This window comes from Syngnathus typhle, linkage group LG2 (assembly GCF_033458585.1).
Source record: "Syngnathus typhle isolate RoL2023-S1 ecotype Sweden linkage group LG2, RoL_Styp_1.0, whole genome shotgun sequence".
NCBI lineage: Eukaryota > Metazoa > Chordata > Actinopteri > Syngnathiformes > Syngnathidae > Syngnathus > Syngnathus typhle.
Genome location: NC_083739.1, coordinates 7,256,701 through 7,279,006, shown reverse-complemented (window position 1 = coordinate 7,279,006; position 22,306 = coordinate 7,256,701). Strand labels below are relative to the sequence as shown.

Here is a 22,306-nt window from a genome sequence, read left to right as displayed (position 1 = left end):
GATTTTGTAGCCATCGCATAGAACAACCATGGCGGCTGGGGAACAACTAGTCACACTTTGGCAGACGGGGATGTAGCTCAGTGGTAGAGCGCGTGCTTCGCATGTATGAGGTCCTGGGATCGATTCCCAGCATCTCCATCTTTTGGTAGCTCGGTTGGTTAGGGTTAGGGGTTAGGGTTTAAAGTGAGGGTTAGAGATGGGGGATATTGGTCAGTGTTAGAGCGCATGCTTCGCATGTGGGAAATCCTGGGATCAATACCCAGTATCTCCAGATTTTGGTAGCTCAATATGAATGAATCACCTTTCTAATTTTGAGTTAACCAGGCATGCAAACTCAGATCTGCATCGCATAGAACCACCATGGCGGCTGGGGACCAACTAGTAGCCCATTGGCAGATGGGGATGTAGCTCAGTGGTAGAGCGCATGCTTTGCATGCATGGGGTCCTGGGATCGTTCACCTGCATCTCCAAGTTTTGGTAGCTCAATCTGAATAGTCTGATTTTGTAGCCATCGCATGGAACTACAATGGCGGCTGGGGACCAACCGCTCGTCATTTTGTGGGTGGGGATGTAGCTCAGTGGTAGAGCGCATGCTTAGCATGCATGAGGTCCTGGGATCGTTCCCCAGCATCTCCAAGTTTTGGTAGCTCAATCTGAATAGTCTGATTTTGTAGGAGTCACATAGAACCACCATGGCGGCTGGGGACCAACCAGTAGCCCATTGGCAGATGGGGATGTAGCTCAGCGGTCCTGGGATCGTTCCCTAGCAACTCCAAGTTTTGGTAGCTCAATCTGAATAGTCTGATTTTGTAGGAATCACATAGAACCACCAAGGCAGCTGGGGGGAAAACCAGTCACCCGTTGGCAGATGGGGATGTAGCTCAGTGGTAGAGCGCGTGCTTCGCATGTATGAGGTCCTGGGATCAATTCCTAGCATCTCCATGTTTTGGTAGCTCGGTTGGTTAGGGTTAGGGGCTAGGGTTTAAAGTGAGGAATAGAGATGGGGGATGTTGGTCAGTGTTAGAGCGCATGCTTCGCATGTGGGAAAGTACCAGTATCTCCACATTTTGGTAGCTCAATATGAATGAATCAACTTTCTAATTTTGAGTTAACCAGGCATGCAAACTCAGATCTGCATCGCATAGAACCACCATTGCGGCTCGGGACCAACCAGTAGCCCATTGGCAGATGGGGATGTAGCTCAGTGGTAGAGCGCATGCTTAGCATGCATGAGGTCTTGGGATCGTTCCCCAGCATCTCCAAGTTTTGGTAGCTCAATCTGAATAGTCTGATTTTGTAGGAGTCACATAGAACCACCATGGCGGCTTTAGACTAACCAGTAGCTCGTCGGGAGATGGGTATGTAGCTCAGTTGTAAAGCGCATGCTTTGCATGCATGACGTCCTCGGGTCGTTCCCCAGCATCTTCAAGCTTTGGTAGCTCAATCTGAATAGTCTGATTTTGTAGCCATCGCATAGAAGTACAATGGAGGCTGGGGACCAACCGCTCGTCTTTTGGTGAGTGGGGATGTAGCTCAGTGGTAGAGCGCATGCTTAGCATGCATGAGGTCCTGGGATCGTTCCCCAGCATCTCCAAGTTTTGGTAGCTCAATCTGAATAGTCTGATTTTGTAGCCATCGCATAGAACCACCATGGCGGCCGGGGACCAACCGTTCGACCTTTGGTGGCTGGGGATGTAGCTCAGTGGTAGAGCGCATGCTTAGCATGCATGAGGTCCTGGGATCGTTCCCCAGCATCTCCAAGTTTTGGTAGCTCAATCTGAATAGTCTGATTTTGTAGCCATCGCATAGAACCACCATGGCGGCCGGGGACCAACCATTCGACCTTTGGTGGCTGGGGATGTAGCTCAGTGGTAGAGCGCATGCTTAGCATGCATGAGGTCCTGGGATCGTTCCCCAGCATCTCCAAGTTTTGGTAGCTCGATCTGAATAGTCTGATTTTGTAGGAGTCACATAGAACCACCAATGGCAGCTGGGGACCAACTAGTCACTCATTTGCAGATGGGGTTGTAGCTCAGCGGTCCTGGGATCGTTCCCCAGCATCTCCAAGTTTTGGTAGCTCAATCTGAATAGTCTGATTTTTGTAGCCATCGCATAGAACCACCATGGCGTCTGGGGACCAACCGCTCGAGCTTTGGCGGGTGGGGATGTAGCTCAGTGGTAGAGCGCATGCTTAGCATGCATGTGGTCCTGGGATCGTTCTCCAGCATCTCCAAGTTTTGGTAGCTCAATCTGAATAGTCTGATTTTGTAGGAATCACATAGAACCACCATGGCAGCTGGGGACCAACTAGTCACCCATTTGCAGATGGGGATGTAGCTCAGCGGTCCAGGGATCGTTCCCCAGCATCTCCAAGTTTTGGTGGCTCAATCTGAATAGTTTGATTTTGTAGGAATCACATAGAACCACCATGGCAGCTGGGGGGAAAACCAGTCACCCACTGGCAGATGGGGATGTAGCTCAGTGGTAGAACGCATGCTTCGCATGCGTGAGGTTCTGGGATCGATTCCCAGCATCTCCATGTTTTCGTAGGTCGGTTGGTCAGGGTTAGGGATTAAGGTTTAAAGTGAGGGTTAGAGATGGGGGATGTTGGTCAGTGTTAGAGCGCATGCTTCGCGTGTGGGAATTCCTGCGATCAATACCCAGTATCTCCAGATTTTGGTAGCTCAATATGAATAAATCACCTTTCTAATTTTGAGTTAACCAGTCATGCAAACTCAGATCTGCATCGCATAGAACCACCATGGCGGCTGGGGACCAACCAGTAGCCCTATGGTAGATGGGGATGTAGCTCAGTGGTAGAGCACATGCTTAGCATGCATGTCGTCCTGGGATAAATCCCCAGCATCTCCATCTTTTGGTAGAACAATTGGTTAGGGGTAGGTTTAGGAGTTTCACATGCATCACATACTAGAACGACTTTTACATGAATTTACGAGACCCACTTATCTCATGGTGCCCGCAGAACAACCAATAACCCAGTGGGAGATGGGGATGTAGCTCAGTGGTAGAGCGCATGCTTTGCATGCATGAGGTCCTGTGATCGTACCCTAGCATCACCAAGGTTCGGTAGCTCAATCTGACTGGTCTGATTTTGTGGCCATCGCATAGAACTCCAATGGCGGCTGGGGACCAACCGCTCATCCTTTGGTGGGTGGGGATGTAGCTCAGTGGTAGAGCGCATGCTTAGCATGCATGAGGTCCTGGGATCATTCCCCAGCATCTCCATTTTTTGGTAGCTCAATCTGACTAGATGTTCTGATTTCGGTATCGCATAGGACCACCATGGCAGCAAGGGACCAACTGATCACCTTATGGCAGATGGTGATGTAGATCAGTGGTAGAGCGCATTCTCTGCAAGTATGAGGTCCTGGGATCGATCCCCAGCAAACTCCACATTTTGGTATTTCACGTGCCTTGCATAAGACCATCTCTCCTTCTCTGGTGACTGGGTGGAGCTTCATCATTAAAAACATTTTAGGTCCGAACCTTTGCCCTGAGAAACTACTTGGCGTGGTAGCCCTCCGAATTTCTACTGAATGTCACTGATTTAAGATAATTAAGAAGACACATTATACTTTTAATAAAATATGTAGCTTGTACCAGCATTCCTGAGTTTAGTCATAATATTTATGTTTGATGGTAAAAATGTAACAAATGAAGGCCTTTAATTAGCATTTAACAACATTATCTTTTGTTGGGTATCTTTTCTCAATGTCCGCACGCTGTCTTCATCCATGTTATAGTATGTATTATACCACCATCGTGTGGCCACAGCAAATGGCCGTATCTGATGAGTGCAGACACTAACATTGTTTTTTTGAAGCAAAACTTTAATAAATAACAAGAACTAAATAACAAATAAATAGATACATAAATGGTGTCTCGGTGGGGCACTGGTTAGAACGTGCGCCTCGCAGTTAGGAGGGTGCGAGTTCGATTCCACCTTTGTCCCTCCCAGTGTTTGCATGTTCTCCCTGTGCCCGCCCGCTTGAGATATTCTCCCACATCCCAAATAACATGCTTGGTAGTCCAATTGAGCACTCCAAATTCCGCCTATTGCGACTGCGGATGGTTGTTGGTCTCTGCCCTGCGATTGGCTGGCAACCGGTCAGGGTGTCCCCTGCCTAGCACTACTAATAATAAATAATAATTAATGATAATTGTAAGTGCATTTTTAAGTATAACAAATCCCTTTCCCACAAATTACATGTGTACAGATGCACTGCTAGGCCTAATGTCCCTCAATTGAATAACAAATAAATCTCGCTTGTTGTAATCTATTCTAGAGCATTCATCCCCGGTTGCTTTATTATATCTGTTACCATGGTTTCTGTTGGCGTCGCCCCTCCCCTCTCCTCCATCAATGTAACCACAGTCACCTGCCGCTTGTTACCTGTTTTGTATTTAAGTCCTGTCTGCCCCTCAACACCCTTCGGATCGGTGATGTCGTCACGCCTGTTGTCGTCATGTCTGTAGTCTTCTTGTCTCACGTCCCGGTCAGTCAGTCAGTCCCGTTATTGTTTTGTTAAGTCATGTCAGTTTGTTGGTTCTGTTAGTTTGTTCCCCTTATCCTCTCTTCCAACTACCTTTTCCCTTCAGTAAACCCTGGTCCAAGCTGCATTTGGTCGCCTTGCTCCATCCGATCCATGACACCAAGTTAGTGACAATATGTTCCCGACCGCTTAACTAATGAATGAGCAAATGTCCCCGCTTTAATTCAGATGAAATTTCTGTGTCAGTTCTAACCTTGTCTTTGCAAATGATGTCCAGGTGATGGATTCTGTGAGACTAAAGGGATCAATCTGTGTCTTACATGACTAAATCAATGATCACCCAACCGAGACGAATGGGGCAAAATATACTCCTACTGGCTCTGTTGATCCCCCAAATTAAATTTGAGGCTTACAACAGTTTTTCATAATGACTGAAATAAAAATATGACTATGAAATTCTATTAATTAACAGCACGTATTCCATCACATGAGATAATAAACTAAACTTAGAATATATATCAAGTTAATTTGCTCAGTCCTCAAGGACACTGCGTGTATGTCTGTAAATATCCACTAGATGGCGGGATCAGCAAACAAATTGAACAAATTAAAGAAAAAAAAAGATACAAAGAAAAGCTGCCGCAACTAACAATGTTACTTATGATACTATCCTAGAGATTGTTTTGTTTTACTCACTGCCTTTTTTTAATTAGTTTTCAATAATAGGCTGTAATAGATTCGAACCTATTGAAATCCAAATACACACCTTATTTTTCTTCTGCCTATAGAGGTGGAAGTCTGGAAAAAAAATAATTGGGCGGCAGTTCATAGTCACCATTGTTACCGTTCTCTCTTACCGCCACAGATACTTGGACATGAACCAATTTCTCAAGCAGGAATCCATGCAGAATTGGCTTCAATAGATGATGCATGTCCTATTGTCTTTTGCTTAAATTACCCTCTGTTGTTGTTGTTGCCAGTTTTTTTTTTTTGTTGCATTTTGGACCTCTGCCAGATACCTCAATATGAGGCGCTTTCAGGACTTGTTTTCCATTATCGTGTCTGAATTTACACAGTAAATGAAAAGCAAATAAAATGGAGAGCTTGTGTTGTTGTTTCTACTTTATATAGACTACTGGAAACATGCACATCTTTGAGTGGAAAAGAGTATTTTGAAATTTTTGTCAGTTGTTGCCAGACACAAATTTGATTTTTTTGTCTTCCAACGCTTTGCTTTTATGCAAAGCTATTTGCATAAGCTCTGTCTCATATTGAGCTGTTTTCGCCCTTTAATTTTCCTTTAGCGACTCAGACGTTTCCCTCAGCAGTTGCCTTCAACGTGACAGTTTGAAAATGAGAGAAATAAAGCCTTCTTTGACATAACACATCTCTATTAATTGAAATTGTTTATTGTTTTTCCTCTAATCCACTTTATTAGGAACACAGTCAGATATAAAGGCTCCTCAGGATGTAGGACGACAAAAAGATACACCACAGCATGTGCCATCCCTGCACTTAGACGGCGTCCGTCTGAATGCACCATCGCGACTCCCTGTCATTTATCACCATTAGGGAATTGAGGCTAAATGTAGTGTGTGAAGGGTTAATTAGACACAACAGAGGAGGTCAGAGGTGTATGTGTCGCCCACATGTGATCATGAGCAGGCTGGACCTTTTGGAAATGGGGGGCGGAATTAAATAAGGACCCTCCAGAGATGATTTATCCGTGGGCTGTGATACGCAGACAAATAGTGGTGATAGGTGAAGGCCGTTGGTGTGGAGGCCAGTCAGAGAGATGAATTGTTTGTGTGTGCGTGTGTGTGTGTGTGTTAGAGTAGAAGCACAGGCCTAAATAGGATGCCAGGCCATATTCACTTATCACCGACCGAGTTTGCCGCTCTTTGAAATCTGGTGTTGACAACCAGCAAGGACCCCACTTGCCTTGCTTGTTTCATCCATGCTTCTGCCTTTCACCTTATCCGGCTCCCATCTTTTATACACCCATCCCTTTGGCCTTCAACTAACACATCCCCCCACCCGAACCTACCTCCTCCTCCTTTAGTGCCCTCAGCAATATCTCCCTAGCCTCTCAGCTTCCCATATTACACCGCTAGTGATAAGAGGGCAGAAGGGCCCGAGTGACGGGAGCCCCAAATTAATTTACAAGCAACGATGCCATTCCCGGGCTGATAGAACAGTCTTTTGACAGTATCAAGGGATGGCTTCTCGGCTCCTCCAGTAAGACCGTGCTATCTTTGTAATTATATGGAAGAACCTTGAGCCTGCTCTCTCTTTCTGTCCTCTCTTTCTTCCTGTCGCGATAACTACACAAGAAATTCCACAGATAAATACAAGTAACACATTGCAGGCAATAAAAAAATGAGCCATCTAAGTTTTCCTTCAGTGTACAAATATTTTCAGGACTAGTGATGGTGATTCAGCTGATTTTTTTAATAGTAAAGAATGCTTATGGTCATGTGTAATTAGGTAAGTGTTGTAAAGCAGCTGAGGCACACTCGAGATTTTTTTGGTGTATTATAAGATAACCCCCCCCCCACACACACACACACAAAATGAATGAAGACATTTTGTATACCTCTTGTTAATTCGTTTGGGATTTTAAATTTGCACTGCATTTTTGGCTAATCACACTCTGGACTTCAGTAGAAGTAAAGATACTTGAGTAAACATAATACTCGGCGCAAAAATAGTAAGTATGGCTTCTGCTCCTTTATTTGTGAAGTAAAGGTCAAAAAGTTCAGAGAGTAAAACTTACATCAGTTCAAATGATTATTTGTTTTTGTTCTCAATTGCGTAATTCCTGTTTTGATGACATGGCCAAAAAACTGCACACAATAGTTTCTGTCTTTTATTAACTTTAGTAGTGCTAAAATGAAAAATATATTTGACACAGCTTTGTTCCAAGTTGACAGCAAAATCAGGACTGAACAGACAACCGCTCCCGCAAATAAAACAAAACAATCGTAATTGCTAAATTATCTCATGATAAACGCAAAACATGTCACCTGAAAGAGTGCTTTTTTTTATTTTCAAATATTAGATGAAGTTTTAAATGCCCGAAGATAGGGATTTTTTTTCAGATGGCCATGGATGCGGGATATTTTGCGTCTCTGAACTTCACTGTTGTTAATGTTCGATAAATCAAAAGCCCCCTTGTTCGTGCTCTCCGTGCCTTTTTATGTCGGAGTCGTTCTTTAATTACAATCCATCCGTCCGTGTCCTTCCCTCCATCCGTCCGTCCGGCCATCAGTTGACTTGATCTTTCTTTTTTTTTTACATAATTTTTTCATTGTGCTGTCATACACGGAAGTTGAAAAAGCGTAATCTGACAAAAAAAGAACAATAACAGAAAGAAAAGAATTTGTGATTAATTTTCCCAATCGTCAATCAAGTGTTCTTGGATTGTCCATCTCCATCGCAAACTAGCTCTTTGCTATTCAGCCTCCCGCTGCTTGTATTTCAACACTCATTGCATGATTTGCCACAGCTCTGTGGTCTAATAGGCTTAGTGTGCCATCAAATCCAAGTGGATTAACGGAATCAGTTTTCCAGGCTGCATTCACAAGCTGCATGTTCTGCCAACAGTTGATGATGAACAGACTTTCTGGCCAGTGCGACCGCTCCCTGACAGCCCCGGCAAAATGAAGAAGTAATGCAGGAGGTCTGGATCCAAACTGGCACACGGCTTGCTCCCACACAGGCTGGACTGAGCATCTCGCTTTGGCAAAACTAAGCACATGACGAGACATGACCGGATTGCAGTGGCAGAGGAACAGTTTTTTTTTTTTCTTTCAGGACGGTTGCATCATATAGCTTGTTAACAGCATGTACAATGCTACCATTCATCGGTTGCCAGTCAAAGTGAAGTGACATGATGATGAGACGGAGAAATAACCAGCAATGTTTGTGCTGGAAGAACTGATAGATATATTACAATCACATGTGAGCAAGTCTTTTTCCAAAAGAAGGAACGGATCGGTTCTCATAGTTCGGGGTGGCGGTGATTTGTGAGCTGTGAAATGGGTCGTTTGTTGGAGCCAGCATTCGGGGGGCAGCTGCACGCAGTTCCACAGTTGTGATGGCGCTCCAGCGATCCGACACACACGAAACCCGTTCAGTACTAGTTTACACGTTGCTGTTGAATTCCCAGCCATTCCTGCTCGGGATGTTTAATGCATGGGTCGTGTTGTTGCTGAGTAAGCATCTTCTCATATCCAGGGATAACCTCAAGAAGCCTGCTTTTTGTGGCTCTTACAAGAGCTCCAGCAGGAAGTGTGGAAAATGAACATTTTGAATGCTTTGCAAGTGCAATTAAAAGCTGCAAAAGGATGAAAAAGATAAGTATACTCTAATTTGAAGTCTATTGGCTTCCATCTGCGGTGTGGTAACCTCAGGTTTCCCTGTGATGACACTGTGAGAATTACGGCATGAAGAAGAATGGCTTGAGGTTTGGACACCAAGCAAACGCTACTTAGCAACAGTTGCATGAGATGATCAGCACTCTGTTGCAACAGACAGATTGCGCTCATGTATGGTGGCTGCTCCTCACAGAGCGGCACAAGTGTACTGTAAATCCAAAACTGAAAACTCCATTAGGACAAGTCAGTCATGCATCCATGTGCTTCAGTGCCAGACAGCTCTGCAAATCCGCTTTTCTTTTCTTTTTTTATCCCTATCTTAACTGAAGAAAACAATATGGGTTGTGTCTGAGCACACACACACGCACACACACACACACACACGGTCTGGCTTTGTCAGAGTGAGACCAAATGCTCAGCTGTATCCAGGTTGAACTAGTGACATGTGCACCTGTCACGCGTGGGCTGCTAAAAGTGTTTCCTTCTGTACGTCCTGCAATATGAGAATTTTGTTGGCCAAAGGTGGTTTGTGCTCCTCTTTAAGACTAAATCATGATGCTGCTTTGGTAAGTCTAACAATCATTTGACTAGATAGAAACAACATATGGAAAAGACCAATTTATTATTAGGTTTTAAATATAAATATTCAAACACATTCACGCACATCAAAGATCACTTCAAGTTTTTGGTAGTTGACTTCAAAATGTGCTTCATCTGAGTGACTATAAAGTCAAGGGACTTAGAATGTGTGTGTTGGCCAGTAAAAGCTGACTGAGGCAAAGCAGGTGCGAGACACTTGTCTGAGGAATGTGGAGGGCCAGACCTCAGACCTCCCAGCAGGCCTGAGCTTCTTCCATGCTGCATTTGTGTGTGCGTTACATATGGAAGATGCATGGGTGGCGATCCCCACCTGCTCTCAGACTAATTTCAGTGTTGCTCAGGACCCAAACATTGTATTGCGCTATACAGGAGTTTCATCCCGATGGAGGTTGGTGAAATGACAAGACTCCGTCCAACATGAGTTTTGAAGAAATGCTTCATTATTACGCTAATGCTACACTTGGTCGTAATGTCTCTCGGTGGTCTGTATCTATAATTTCTGATATACCAGCCCATGACAATGCTAACTGTTGGTGCTAAAAATTACAGCATACTAAAATAATGAGGCAATGTATTTTTCAAAACCTCTTGTTGCAAAACACGTAAGCACGTTAGCTGCAGCCAGCCAATAACAAACATCTGAGGGCGGGACCAGCAAGTGTGTCACTCGGAATTCAGTCGGAGGGATAAAGGGTCATCTGGCTGGTGTGGCTCATTTTCACTCAAAACCTCTGTGTGTATTATCTGATCAGAAAAATTATATTAGCTTGACTTTCAATTTTATCAAATAATTTTAGAGAAATCAGTAAATGATTAACTTCTCCCAAAACCATCTTTTCTAGTCAGCATTATCGCCACGCCTATGTTTTCGGTTGTCGATGGAAAAAGTAGAAAGAAAAAAAATCCATTCAAACATCTTTAGATTACATTATGCACCATAACAGCGATCAAAATTTCTGAGGACATCTCTACTTATTCCCTTCTTCAACCTCTGAAAATATCACAAGGATATTGGAAGAAGGAGAGCATTGAGGAAATGAGCTGCTTACAAACACTTCCTTTCATGCTAGATTTAATTTCTTTGATACGTTCCAAAGATATGAACACAATGCCTCTAGAGAGGCTTTGCGTAAACTGAATTGTTCATTGGTCATTATAAATTAAATTTCAATTCATGAGGTTAGCTAGAGTAGTCTGGGAGCAAGCCTGCCTATCTGCCGATGGAGTCTGACAATGCTTAAAAAAACAGCATAATATTTCCGATTTTGTGGTGATACTGTTTTCTCATCATGAGAGGTTACATCTAATGAATATCAAACTATTTTTGCCAATCATCTATTTTCATTGGTTGAAGTGGACAAGAGTAGTGCTGTGCACATGATTTTTTTATGGCGCACGCTGTTTTCAGACACGAGGTGACAAAGGAATGTGACAGAAAACACATTACAATACTACCAGTCAATTTTGGGATATAGCAATTTGTTCTGAAAGTCATCCTAAAAAGAAATCTGAAAGAGTTTTTCAGGGGGTTGAATTTTCGCTCGGCCCATTTCCTCCATAAATAGCGGCGTTCACTGTATTTGCACATCCAAAGTCCAAAATCAGCTTTATTGTCAATCCCTTCATATGTCAGACATCGATTTCAAGAAATTAAACAGTCAAGCTGTGGACAGCCAGATAAAAAAATAAAACATTGCACGGCCAGATCCCAAATTGTTAATCTTAACTCACTGGAATGGAAATGTGCATTGAGACCACACAGTGTGTCATTTGCATTTAATCTCTTGCTGTCTGAGAATTTTAACAATATGTTAATTTAGCAGATTTCCAGGCTGATGTGAATGCCTTGCAATTAGACAATGCAGCAATGTGGAACCAGTTAAGGGGTAGATGACTCCTCCATATTTTACCTGTATCTGTCTGCAAATTTAGCTATCGGATAAATGTGTTTAGGTAAGCATTTCCCCCAAAGTGTCTCATGGGCCTATGACAGGCGCTGAGAAAACTGCACAGTTTCTTACCATAGATGAGAATTAAAAGTGGGATGAATTCATGCTTATTAGGGTAACAAACCGCTTTAAATTAGTGCGGCTCAGCAGATATGTTGCCAAGGTCTTTAATGTAGATGAATGTTACCTGTGTGTGATTATTCATTACATTTGCGTGGTCTAATCATAATCACTAACGTCAGGACAAAATATCGATATCATGATGTATTGATATTATCTCTTAGGTAGAGTATTGACACAACAAAATATAAATATTGAAAGTTGTCATTTCCAGTTACAGTATTTGAATATGATCATATTCTACAGTGTTGCCTTGACTTGTTATTAAAACTGTGGAAATGTTGCTGCAAACTGAATATTCACTTTCAAGAGCTCCGGTGCCACTGAATGAAGGTGAGGCTTTTGTCCAGTCCATTTATTTATCTAACTCTCTTCTCAATTCTTCTCTCTTCCACTACTTGTTCTTTCCTTTCTTTCCTCCTTCATTTTTCCAGATGTCAGGATGACTGATGGTGACCAGCAGAAGCAAGTGTCCGGCATAACACTCCAACAAATACGGTCTACTCGGGCTAGGCCTTGGACCAGACAGAAATCAATATTTCACCATTTAAAATCTATCAAAAAAGGATTTCTGAGCACGTATTCCTTTCCACCCAGCAGACACCCCCGCCACCCCCCCTCACCCCCTCTCTTGCCGTGCCACAAACACTGAATCAGACACTTTGTAGTTACAACTAGTAATCAATAAGCCAGCACCTTCACAGATCTTAACCACGGTCGCCTCGGAGTGGTGATGGATGGCGAGGAAGGCCACGATTCATTTTGTCAGGCCATTACGCCGGCAAATTCTGTCCACTTCATCCTGCGAGCGATCATTTTTCACACTTCATAAGAGGCAGAAATGGGTTGCGATGGTGCTGAGGCAGGCGGCAGGAGGGGGGGGGGGGGGGGTTGGTCGCCTAAGAGAGGGTGGCCAGAGAAAGAGAAAGGAGGGATGAATCATGGGAAAACATGGTAAGGAAAATAGAGAAGCAGAGGAAAGTCATTGCTGGCAGTCTACACAGAATGGAAGGAGACAGCAGAATCTAGCCCTTTTAGCTTTTTTGCATACTCACCACAATCCTTGTCGTTTGGCTAACACTTCACATTTAACACAACATGAATTCCCTACATTCTTTTCAAACCAAAGACAACGTGTGCGTGTGTGTCAATGCATGGATGTGTGCAACTGAGTCAGTCAGGGGTGGAAATTGATTTTTTTTCTCCTCTCACTGAGCGCATCCTTTCCCCATAAAACACACAAGAGCAAAGTAACCATGAACTAGTCAAACGTATTGTGTTCAACACAACAAACTGGGAAATTAGGTGAGCTGCAGCGCTTCCGCTCAGTGAAATATGGTTCATTTAGAATGCTCTGTGTCTAATAGGGCAGCCCCAAGAAATTGTCTTAAGCATCAATGCTCTCTTTCTTCTTGGCTACTTTCACCTTTCTTCCCTTTTCTTGCCTTGGCCCGGCTCCCGACTGCACCGCAGTGCTCTTGTTGAATCCGTTTTGCCTTAGAAAACAAGTCACAGCTGCTGTGTGTGTGTCCCTTGGTCGTGGCCTCGGCCCATATGTTGGCCCTCACCTGCTGATAGGCGAGGATTACGAGCTACACGCTCTTATTAAAACCGGATTTGTTTACCCTCCCGCTTGCATGCCGCGACAAAAACAGTCTGACCTCTCCGTTAGTGGACACGTTGAGCAAGCCGCTTCTGACTCAGACCGGTATCACCTCAAATGACTAAAATCTTTTAACACCGGTGACCCGATTGCAGTAAAAATCTGAATAATAATAAAAAAATAAAACTCACCCATAAAAAGCCTTTTTTTTCTGTACTTGTTTATAATATAATCCCTCGATTTGCTGGTATCGTTTATGATCAGAGTGAATGATATGAAAGAATAAAGGTTCAAAATATACCGACGGCATTTAAATGCATTTAAATCCAGAGGAAAGACAATACTTTTCCCCCACGCCTCAAATAAGGTCATTCAAAGTATGTTTAAAATCACGTTTTCTTGCTTTGTACATACTTTTATTATTTTTCTTCATTTTGCTTTTGAATCTCTTCAACCCTCTTTTTGTACCTGGTTTTAAACGTTATATGTATGTAATGTATGTATTGTAATTTCAGTATGTGAAGCGTGAGTTAGGTTGTGTATGAAATTGATAAAACATTTTTTTACAACATCTGGGCACCTAGGTACTAATGATTGTTAACCCATCATGAGACACCTCCTGAATTGGAAATTATTTGGGGGGTATGGATAAGATTTTACACATCTTGTAATACTATACTTCTTTATGAAACATTGCCTAAATATTTCGTGTTCCTTCTGACTTTCATTTCCAGCTAGATCATTTTAATCTAGCATTTTCAGGCTTTGATTTTGGGAGACAGTGCATAAGAAATGAAGTGGCACACAGTATGTGCGTAATTCCCCGTTGATTAAAGGTACTGGAAATGCCGGACAGAATTTTTCTGTTTAATTTGCCCACTTTTCCTCCTCACCATCACCTCCCTCCCTCCCTGCACCCTTGAGTCAAGTAATAGACCCTGATGTCTTCTCTCCTCTTCAGTCGAGGTTCCAGTGTAATATGTTGTGTCACGTCTCACTGCCCCCCCCCTGTGTTTTGTCTCCCCGCACATGAGGACAACTGCCTTTTTTTCTTCTGACCCCATATCTGTCTTACATTTTCATTCATTAGAGTAGGGTGGCTTTTCTCATTTTGGTTTCTCCATCTTATTATCTACTCTTTCTTTGGGTAAATATTCCCATGCAATTGCCACTTTCACATCACCTTTTAATGCGTTCCCGTTATTTATTTGTCTGGTAGAGGAGGAGTAGAATATTTATGCTGGACAATGGAGGATAATTCCCTTCAAGGTGATTGATGAATTCTTCTAAATGCGCTAATAACGTTATTAAAATGATACCGCCTTCACTTTTCTTCTGTATGTTCCAATATCTGTTTGGAAAGTTATGCATATTGCGGTGAAATAACCTCTTAACATAAAATGTTTGCCCAATGTAGAGAGCAACTAAAAATCCTCATTAGGCTCGCACGCTGCAGGCTTTTGGCCCTGCAGCAGTTTGAGAGCGTCCGCCGCTACATAACTACAAGCCTTGCTGCATCTTCTATCACAACTGCATCCACTGGCCACTCGTCGCCTTTCACCAGTAGGGGGCGGAGAACCACTGTTATATTGTCTTTACGAGAAAACTGGAGAGGAGTGAAAGGCCTCAAGCTAGTGCTGGCAGCTATTTATTTTCATTTACTAAAGGTTAGATATTATCACAAAGACACGCTGTCTCTTTTTTCAAAAATTTAAACTCATTAAAAATATATTTATTAATAATGAATAATTAAAAATTCCCCATCTATGTTATGAAATAGAATTTTTATTGTAGCCTATGCTACTATTTCTTGATTTCTCCATCAAAAAAAGAGAGAGGATAAAAGTACATCTCATAAAATAACGAATAAATAAATATGACAAACTATGGTTGCTTCAAAATTCAATAAGAATGTGAAGATTAATTTTTCTCCTAATGAGTCAGTGGTACTAATTACACCATGGTGGTACATATGTGTTCGCAGTGTGTAAGGACTGTTTTAATAAATGAGAAATCAAGGCAGGTTAAGTAGCTCAGAGGCGGGGACAAAAGCCAATTTCCTGTCAGCTTGTTGCCTTTTGTGCCAAAGCACATTGGAGGATTGAACCTGTCAATCAAGGGTGTAAAAGGCATGTTGCCACTGCTGCAGGACAATAAAGCCCCAACTAAGATTTTGGCGCGGCTTTTAAAGGCACTGAAAAAGTCCCATGTAATATTTTGACAAGATTAAAAAAATGTAAACGCTTAGCAATGATGTCATCATAAAAAGTGACTTCTTGAATTCACTTTCTGTCGTGCTTGCTGCACTTTTGACTCTCGCCTTGTCACTTTCACAAATATAAAACTGAAGGTGTGGAGGATGCTTTTTTGGTTTTTATATCTTAGGTATGTATATCTCTAAGGCCACAGGAGGAACGGGGTGAAAAAAGAAAAAAAGCACGGGGGAATTGGGTGCACAGATTGCAAAAACCTCCCCTCGACCGGCCAAGCGTCACAAGCATCAAAGTGAAGACATTGTTTGGGAGGAACAATGGCTGCAGTCACAGTCCAGGAGTTTGTGTGTCGTTGCATGTTTGCGCTCCCAGAATCCCCCCGCGAAAGTGAAATCACTGGATTATCAAAGCAGCAGATGCACATCACAGAGAACAAAGTCATTGGCAGCTCTCAGAGGGGACTCTTCAGAGGCTCCTCTCCCGGTGATGCACAGATAACTTCACACAAAGAAAAAACATTGAAAACTCACCGTTTGCTTCTCTGACAAATATCAATTTACTCACATTTTAAGGTGCATGATGGAATAAGTTTTACATTTTACTTAGTGTGTAAGTTTCTTTGGAGTGTTTTGTACAACCACCTTAAACTACGCAGGCTTTTAAATAAATGTATTCCATTGGAATTTTCCTTTGAAGAAAAAAAGCAACTTTATTCCTCAAAATTAAAAGACCTCCTCCCAAGGGTTTAAAATGATAAGGAAGCTCTGCAACCATATGGGAATGTCATCAGACTGACATCCATACAACCTTCGGGATGCATTAGCCGAGGAGGTCCAGGCAGTGATCCTCAACCACAGACAACAAGAGAAATGATGTCGAAAAAAAAAAAAAGCCGAATGGAAAAGTAGATTTTCTCGGACCCGACAATAGTCCACCTATGCACATCATCTGACTAAATAGATAATCGATGAGAAACAGCATAGTGGCAGGAATAATAGGTTAATGATCACATTCCTGAGCAATTTATGAGCAGAGGGCAGCAGGATTGATTGTCTGGTAACTTAATTGGATGCTTGGTGCGCTTTATTAAGCTAACCTAAATAGAAAAAATAAATAAAGATGGAGGGTATAGATCCAAATGAGAGGAACAGCAGATACGGTAAATACAATGTCAAAATACTTGCTAAGGCAGCTTTTCAGTCGTCGCGCTCACCAGAGTGACCTTTACATTTTGAGTGCGTGAGCCACAAGTTACCATCTTTAGCCTAAAACCTTCAACTGTGAGAACAGAGCATTTTTTGTGTTGAATCCTTTCCCCAATTAGGATTCCAATCTTTGATTTTGTGAGTGTGTTTCCGCACTCGCGGTAAGTCATGATTGAAGTGGTGCTGGGGTGGGTGGCAACAGGCAAGATAAATGATGTGCATAATAGTTTTCCATCTCCTGCTGATGGTGTGTTTTCCCCCTAAATGTACAGTTTGTATTCCCCTGCACAGTAAAGCCACCGTCAAATATGCTGGGGGAGTGTTTGGTGATGACCTGTTCATCATTTCATCCTGTAATGAGTCTTAATTTATTTTTATTTCACGTGAGGCAAATGTTATACTTTGACCACAAACAAGTAATCACTTTTCAAGATGTAAATCATAACTCAAAAGAAGACAAGAAATGTCAGTTTAATTACCCATTTAAAAAAATATGCAGAGCTAAAACAGCCAGTGTCCTTTTACAGTATTTAATGTACCCAATATAATAATCACAAAATGCAGACTCAATCAAGTTAGTGTGATTTGTTGTAGCTTTGATTTGCTTTTTGAGCTTGCCACAACCTTTTCCTCATCCACTGCTTCGCTGCTAAACTCAAGGTCGGTGACCGTTAAAATAATAAAGAACACCCACACACACAAAATAGCAACCTTATTAGGCTTCCAACAGTTGCACGCACGCACGATGCAAACCAGTCCTTCCATTGCTGTCAGGGAAAACGTGGCAACCTGCTGGGTGAAAAAGGGCACAGTGAGAAATGCTCAATCACTTTCAATTAATCCCCCCGCCCCCTTTCTTTTTCATAAAACTTAAACTGCCTCCTGGCTGTGATAGCACACACAGATATGGATTTATTACACCACGCCCCTTCCGCCCCATAACAATATTTATAGCTACCAGTCCCATCGGTATCGGTGCAATTGGCTTTGAACACAGGAGGAGACAGGAAGTGACTCTTAAAACAGTAGGTGGCAAAAATGATATGGCAGCCATTTTCGAACTCTGGTTCCACAGTGATCTCTAACAAGGAATCAGCCTTGTTGTGATTTAAAGACAGTGCTTATCGCATGCTAATAATGCAGCTAATGATAATAAAAGAGTGTGTGTAGCGGTTTGTGAGAGATCTGGAGCGACCCTGCTTGAAATGATTAGAAGGTTGGAACCATTATGAGCTCCTCTCTTCCTTTTGTATCCACTGTAATGAATATTGAGGGGGGTATTTGGAGCACTTTGAGGAACTAACAGCCTTTTTAATCCTTTAATCCTGAGAAAAACCAATTTCACCCAAACACACACACGCACACACACACACGCTGTTTGAAAGGGGTGTCAGTGAATGCACCGTGTGTGTGTTTAACCTGCTCTCGTTAATTTCCCGGCCCATAGACCTGGTGATTCTGGAGATTAGGTTCATTAACATCACATATTGTGTGTGTGTGTTTGCATGTGTGTGTGTGCATATGTGTGTGTGTGTATGTGTTGGGATCAATGTGCAGATAGGGTGAGGCATTGGGTGTTGAGGTTATCGCATTTAGACCCTCGCACACACACACACGCACACACACACGCACACACACACGCACACACACTCACACAACCTGGAGCGGCTGCTGTCAGCAGTGCTTGACCCCGATGAAACAACCTGCTATGACAAGTGCTACCGTGACCTCTCGGAACTTTTATCTCATAAATAAAAGCTTTGCTTTACCACCTAATGGACAGTACCTTTTAAGTTTTTCAAGCCATTTCAAAATTCACAGTGATAGGTATTGCTAATATTTTGACTCATGTTGAATATATTGATGAACGCATTAGAATTGCAAAACGGCAACATCTGTTAAATGTATCATGTCGCAAAAAAATATTTTTAAGGATATAGGACATTAATCATAAGTAAGACATTCCTTAATGCAATGCTTAAAAATGACAGACCTAACAGCTGCTTCACTTGAAGTTGTTTTGAATAATCTATAATGTTTAAATTCCCCAACTGTGGCACTTTTCTACTGAATACCACTCATATCAAATATAAAGTAAAATTAGAATAGAAAATATTCATTTTGTTTTTTTCTTCAGATTGTGGGCCTGGGGCTTGATATAATTGAAAACGTGTTTTTGAAAAAGACTATTTTTTTACACTTGTGCTATTGCGATCACACAAATTAAATTTATGTACGGTTGTAAATCATTTTCACACGTTCCAGCTATGCTCACATGTACTGCACGCCGCAATAAATGCAAAGAATACTGCTTTAGGATTTCACACATGTACAGTTGTCCTCTGCAACTCTGGTTATGTTTGTGCTGCACAATTTTTGAAGCATTCTTTGTAATACCGTCACAGTGCTGAGGACTTGAATCTAAGACTAACGTTAACAAATAATATCACGTTTTGTCAGTGTGTTAAATGGAAGAGAAGTGCTTGAAGTGGCGTAGGTAGCAGTGGTGGTGGTGGTGGGGGGGTTGAGACGAGGGCTTGCGAATCATGCAGTAGGCTGATAAGGCAGCTGGGGAAGCGTGAGTGTGAATTATTTCTATGCTGCACTTTCCCTCATATTCCCTTTGCTGTATTTATACGTATTGGCTAGCATGGGAGCACCGGTCCAGGCAGCATAAAGGAGGGGTGTCTGGGGAGTTTTATCACAGAGTCGGGCCGTCCCGGGGACTGGGGAATTGTGCTTCGAGCCCCCCCACAACGCTGAATAGGTGTCAATGTCAATAGGGCAGGACATGAGAGAACCAGAGAAGGAAATGGTCCCTGCCGAGCATGGCACGGGGGCCTCTCTCAATCCCTCTGTATAGGTAAGTAGCAGCATAATTAATAAGATGGAAAAGAAAGAAGGGAATGTGGAAGCACAGATAAGGTCTAATGGAGGAGGAGATACGATGGAGAGGGAGAAAGCTAAAGATGATGGAAGGTGCATGAGTGGAAACACTGACGTTGTCACGTATAGCCAAAGAAGGACCAGGTTAAGGTTATAGGAAGCTTTTCACTTAAGCTAATTTCCTAAAGGTTCTGTCTGTGTGTGTTTAATTGTGAAACAAAATGTTTTCAAAATATTTTTCTTTTCTATTTTGTAAGAATGTGAAACTAATCCCTCCTTTTACATTGTTTTGGAGTTTGGATGGTTAGTAGGCCACAATGAGATCCAGAAGAAGTAATGGTATCGATTAACGGCGTCAAGATGGATGAATACCCGGCAATAAGATGATCAATCATATCTTCTGGAGTCCCGGGCCACATGTTTTTAGCCTTCGCATTAATTCAATCTCCATTATATGAGGTAAGAGGAGCTCTGTAATGGATTTGTGCACTCTAACAGAAAATGGCTTTTTGCAAAAAAGGCACAATTAGCACAAAGAGTTTTGGCAAACCAAACTGGTATCGTCAACTTAATGGGGAATAAACCCTGCAAGCTGAGTTAGAAAATGCAGGGTTAATAATGTATATGATTTTTTTTCACGCTTAATTTATTATTATTTGAGAGAGCATTGATCAAAGCAAGCTTTTCATATTGATTTTAATATATATTCAATTTTGTTAATTTCCTTTGTTGTTAATTTGCTGTCTGCATTTAGCTAACTGCTGGCATGAAATGAACAATAATTATGATTATTATACTATACACCGTTACAAATGTTTTTTTTCGTAGTAAATTTGACAAACAATCCAGGTAAGATATGTGCAAATCTGTAACGCACTCTTCAAAACAATCAACACAACTGAAAAACAAAGAAAAATGTTTTACTCTATTCATGGCATTTTATTTTGGTTATCTTAAAGCAGTCAGGGTTTGCGCATTTTATTTTTACCATATTACCTTCACTTCAAGGCCCTTTTTTTTTTCTTCTCTCCAGCAAACTTTATGTCTCATCTCATCATGAAGAACTTTATTGTACACTATCACATTCCTGTCACAGGGATTAATGGAGCTTCAATGCCACTCATGTAAACCAAGGTAAAAAACTACTTACACAAAAGATGAAGAGCAGAAAAGAGACTAACATAGAGTTCGACTCTCTTTTTTTTTTCTTCTCATAAAAACATGATGACTTTCCTGTTAGGTAAACAAAGCCCCCTCTCCTGTTAGGTAAACAAAGCTTCCTCGCCTGGTAGCCTAATACTCTGAAAAAGTGCCAAATCAGCCAGCAAGGATTCAGTGTGCGGGGGGATTAAAACTCAACCTGCAAGGCCGTGCGTGACACCCCTGTATGCAAACACAGTCGGCGACGTGAACCCAATCTGGTATCACAATGCATAATCTGTTTTTTCTGCGCTATTTTTAACACGTAGACACACACTAGCGCATGCACACACACCACAGTAATCTCTTCCGGCAACTATCGGGGTGTGACCTCCATGGCTAGATACCTGCTGAGTGACAGGCAGCTCATCTCTGCACAGGAGCAACATACACATATTTGTACAAGCACAAGTGACATCTATTTTTTTTTTTTTTGCGATAGTGTGTCTGGTCAGTGCGCATCCAAAGCACAAAGTATTCATTTCAGCTGTAAAACATGACCTTGGCTGTCAGATTAAAGCCTCACTGGCGCTTATCAGTCCTGAACTGATGTGTGACACCTGCTTACCATGATACAAATATTGTGTCCATGTTTTAGTCTCTAATGACTTGTGCCTCTTAAAAGCTTATACTTTACAAAATTGTAGAAAACTAGTATAAACTTGGGCCTGTTGCTGACTTGAGTTGCTTCGAGTTAGGGTTGCTGTCATGCATGATGTCACACAAGACCTCCCTGGAAATCAGTTCAGCAAACATCAGAGGATTAACTCTGGGCATGTTTTTTTGTTTTTATTTGGCTTTTTCTAACACTTATTACAAAAGGTATCTTGTTGACATAATACACAAGAGTGCCTCAGCAAGCGTCAAAGGATTAACTGTGCTTATTTTTACTTTTTGTTTGACTTTTTGGCAACACAAATTCCTAATGTAGGAAAACCATCAACATGGGTAGATGAGTGGAAAATAATGTGAAAAGGGAAGAAAATTTAGCAAAATACTCAAAGTAAACAGATTTACATTCAAAGCAAATTTAGTTTTTTTTAATGTAGCACAACACCCCCAATTTTCCCAATTTTTCATTTTTATATTTTTGGTTCGGCTCAAACTTACGTTTTACTAATTGTTCAGTTTTGCATGAAGTTCGTTAATGAACATTAACAAAGCTACATTAGCTTGCTTTCATCAGTCTGGACAACGCCCATGATCTGTCAGCCATATTATAACACGGACAACTAGTTTGTGTACTGTTTAGAGGGTTAAAGCGACTCTTGAGGAGGAAGACATGACAATAGCTTTTACCGCTGTCCACTGGCATTGTTTTCGGTTCATTCATGTCCACACGGAAGCCCACATGTGGACTGGGAGACTTGAAACAAATCACATAAACAATACGGTCATTTACATTCTTCTCTCAACCATGATGATACATGCAAGGAACTGTGTGAATAGTGTCTGTCTCGGTTGAATGATGTTGTGGCCAACAGGCTAACATCTTGGTTAAAAAAAAAAAAATATATATATATATATATATATATATATATATATATATATATATATATATATATATATATATATATATATATATATATCCCTTTCCCTGAATACAAGGAGCAACTATCCACTCACCACTCTTCTAC

At 41.8% G+C, this 22,306-nt stretch overlaps 11 non-coding genes across 11 annotated transcripts; all 11 read left to right on the top strand.

The window, feature by feature from the left end:
* Positions 1-66: 66 nt before the first annotated feature.
* Positions 67-138, top strand: trnaa-cgc (transfer RNA alanine (anticodon CGC)). Its single transcript has one exon. It is a non-coding gene; the product is annotated as a tRNA-Ala (tRNA).
* A 426-nt stretch (positions 139-564) lies between these two features.
* On the top strand, positions 565-636 carry trnaa-agc (transfer RNA alanine (anticodon AGC)). The gene has a single exon. It is a non-coding gene; the product is annotated as a tRNA-Ala (tRNA).
* Positions 637-870: 234 nt separating this feature from the next.
* On the top strand, positions 871-942 carry trnaa-cgc (transfer RNA alanine (anticodon CGC)). The gene has a single exon. It is a non-coding gene; the product is annotated as a tRNA-Ala (tRNA).
* A 248-nt stretch (positions 943-1,190) lies between these two features.
* Positions 1,191-1,262, top strand: trnaa-agc (transfer RNA alanine (anticodon AGC)). The gene has a single exon. It is a non-coding gene; the product is annotated as a tRNA-Ala (tRNA).
* Positions 1,263-1,522: 260 nt separating this feature from the next.
* trnaa-agc (transfer RNA alanine (anticodon AGC)) lies at positions 1,523-1,594 on the top strand. Its single transcript has one exon. It is a non-coding gene; the product is annotated as a tRNA-Ala (tRNA).
* Positions 1,595-1,688: 94 nt separating this feature from the next.
* Positions 1,689-1,760, top strand: trnaa-agc (transfer RNA alanine (anticodon AGC)). Its single transcript has one exon. It is a non-coding gene; the product is annotated as a tRNA-Ala (tRNA).
* Positions 1,761-1,854: 94 nt separating this feature from the next.
* Positions 1,855-1,926, top strand: trnaa-agc (transfer RNA alanine (anticodon AGC)). The gene has a single exon. It is a non-coding gene; the product is annotated as a tRNA-Ala (tRNA).
* A 235-nt stretch (positions 1,927-2,161) lies between these two features.
* trnaa-agc (transfer RNA alanine (anticodon AGC)) lies at positions 2,162-2,233 on the top strand. The gene has a single exon. It is a non-coding gene; the product is annotated as a tRNA-Ala (tRNA).
* A 234-nt stretch (positions 2,234-2,467) lies between these two features.
* On the top strand, positions 2,468-2,539 carry trnaa-cgc (transfer RNA alanine (anticodon CGC)). The gene has a single exon. It is a non-coding gene; the product is annotated as a tRNA-Ala (tRNA).
* A 260-nt stretch (positions 2,540-2,799) lies between these two features.
* On the top strand, positions 2,800-2,871 carry trnaa-agc (transfer RNA alanine (anticodon AGC)). Its single transcript has one exon. It is a non-coding gene; the product is annotated as a tRNA-Ala (tRNA).
* A 303-nt stretch (positions 2,872-3,174) lies between these two features.
* trnaa-agc (transfer RNA alanine (anticodon AGC)) lies at positions 3,175-3,246 on the top strand. Its single transcript has one exon. It is a non-coding gene; the product is annotated as a tRNA-Ala (tRNA).
* Positions 3,247-22,306: the final 19,060 nt, after the last annotated feature.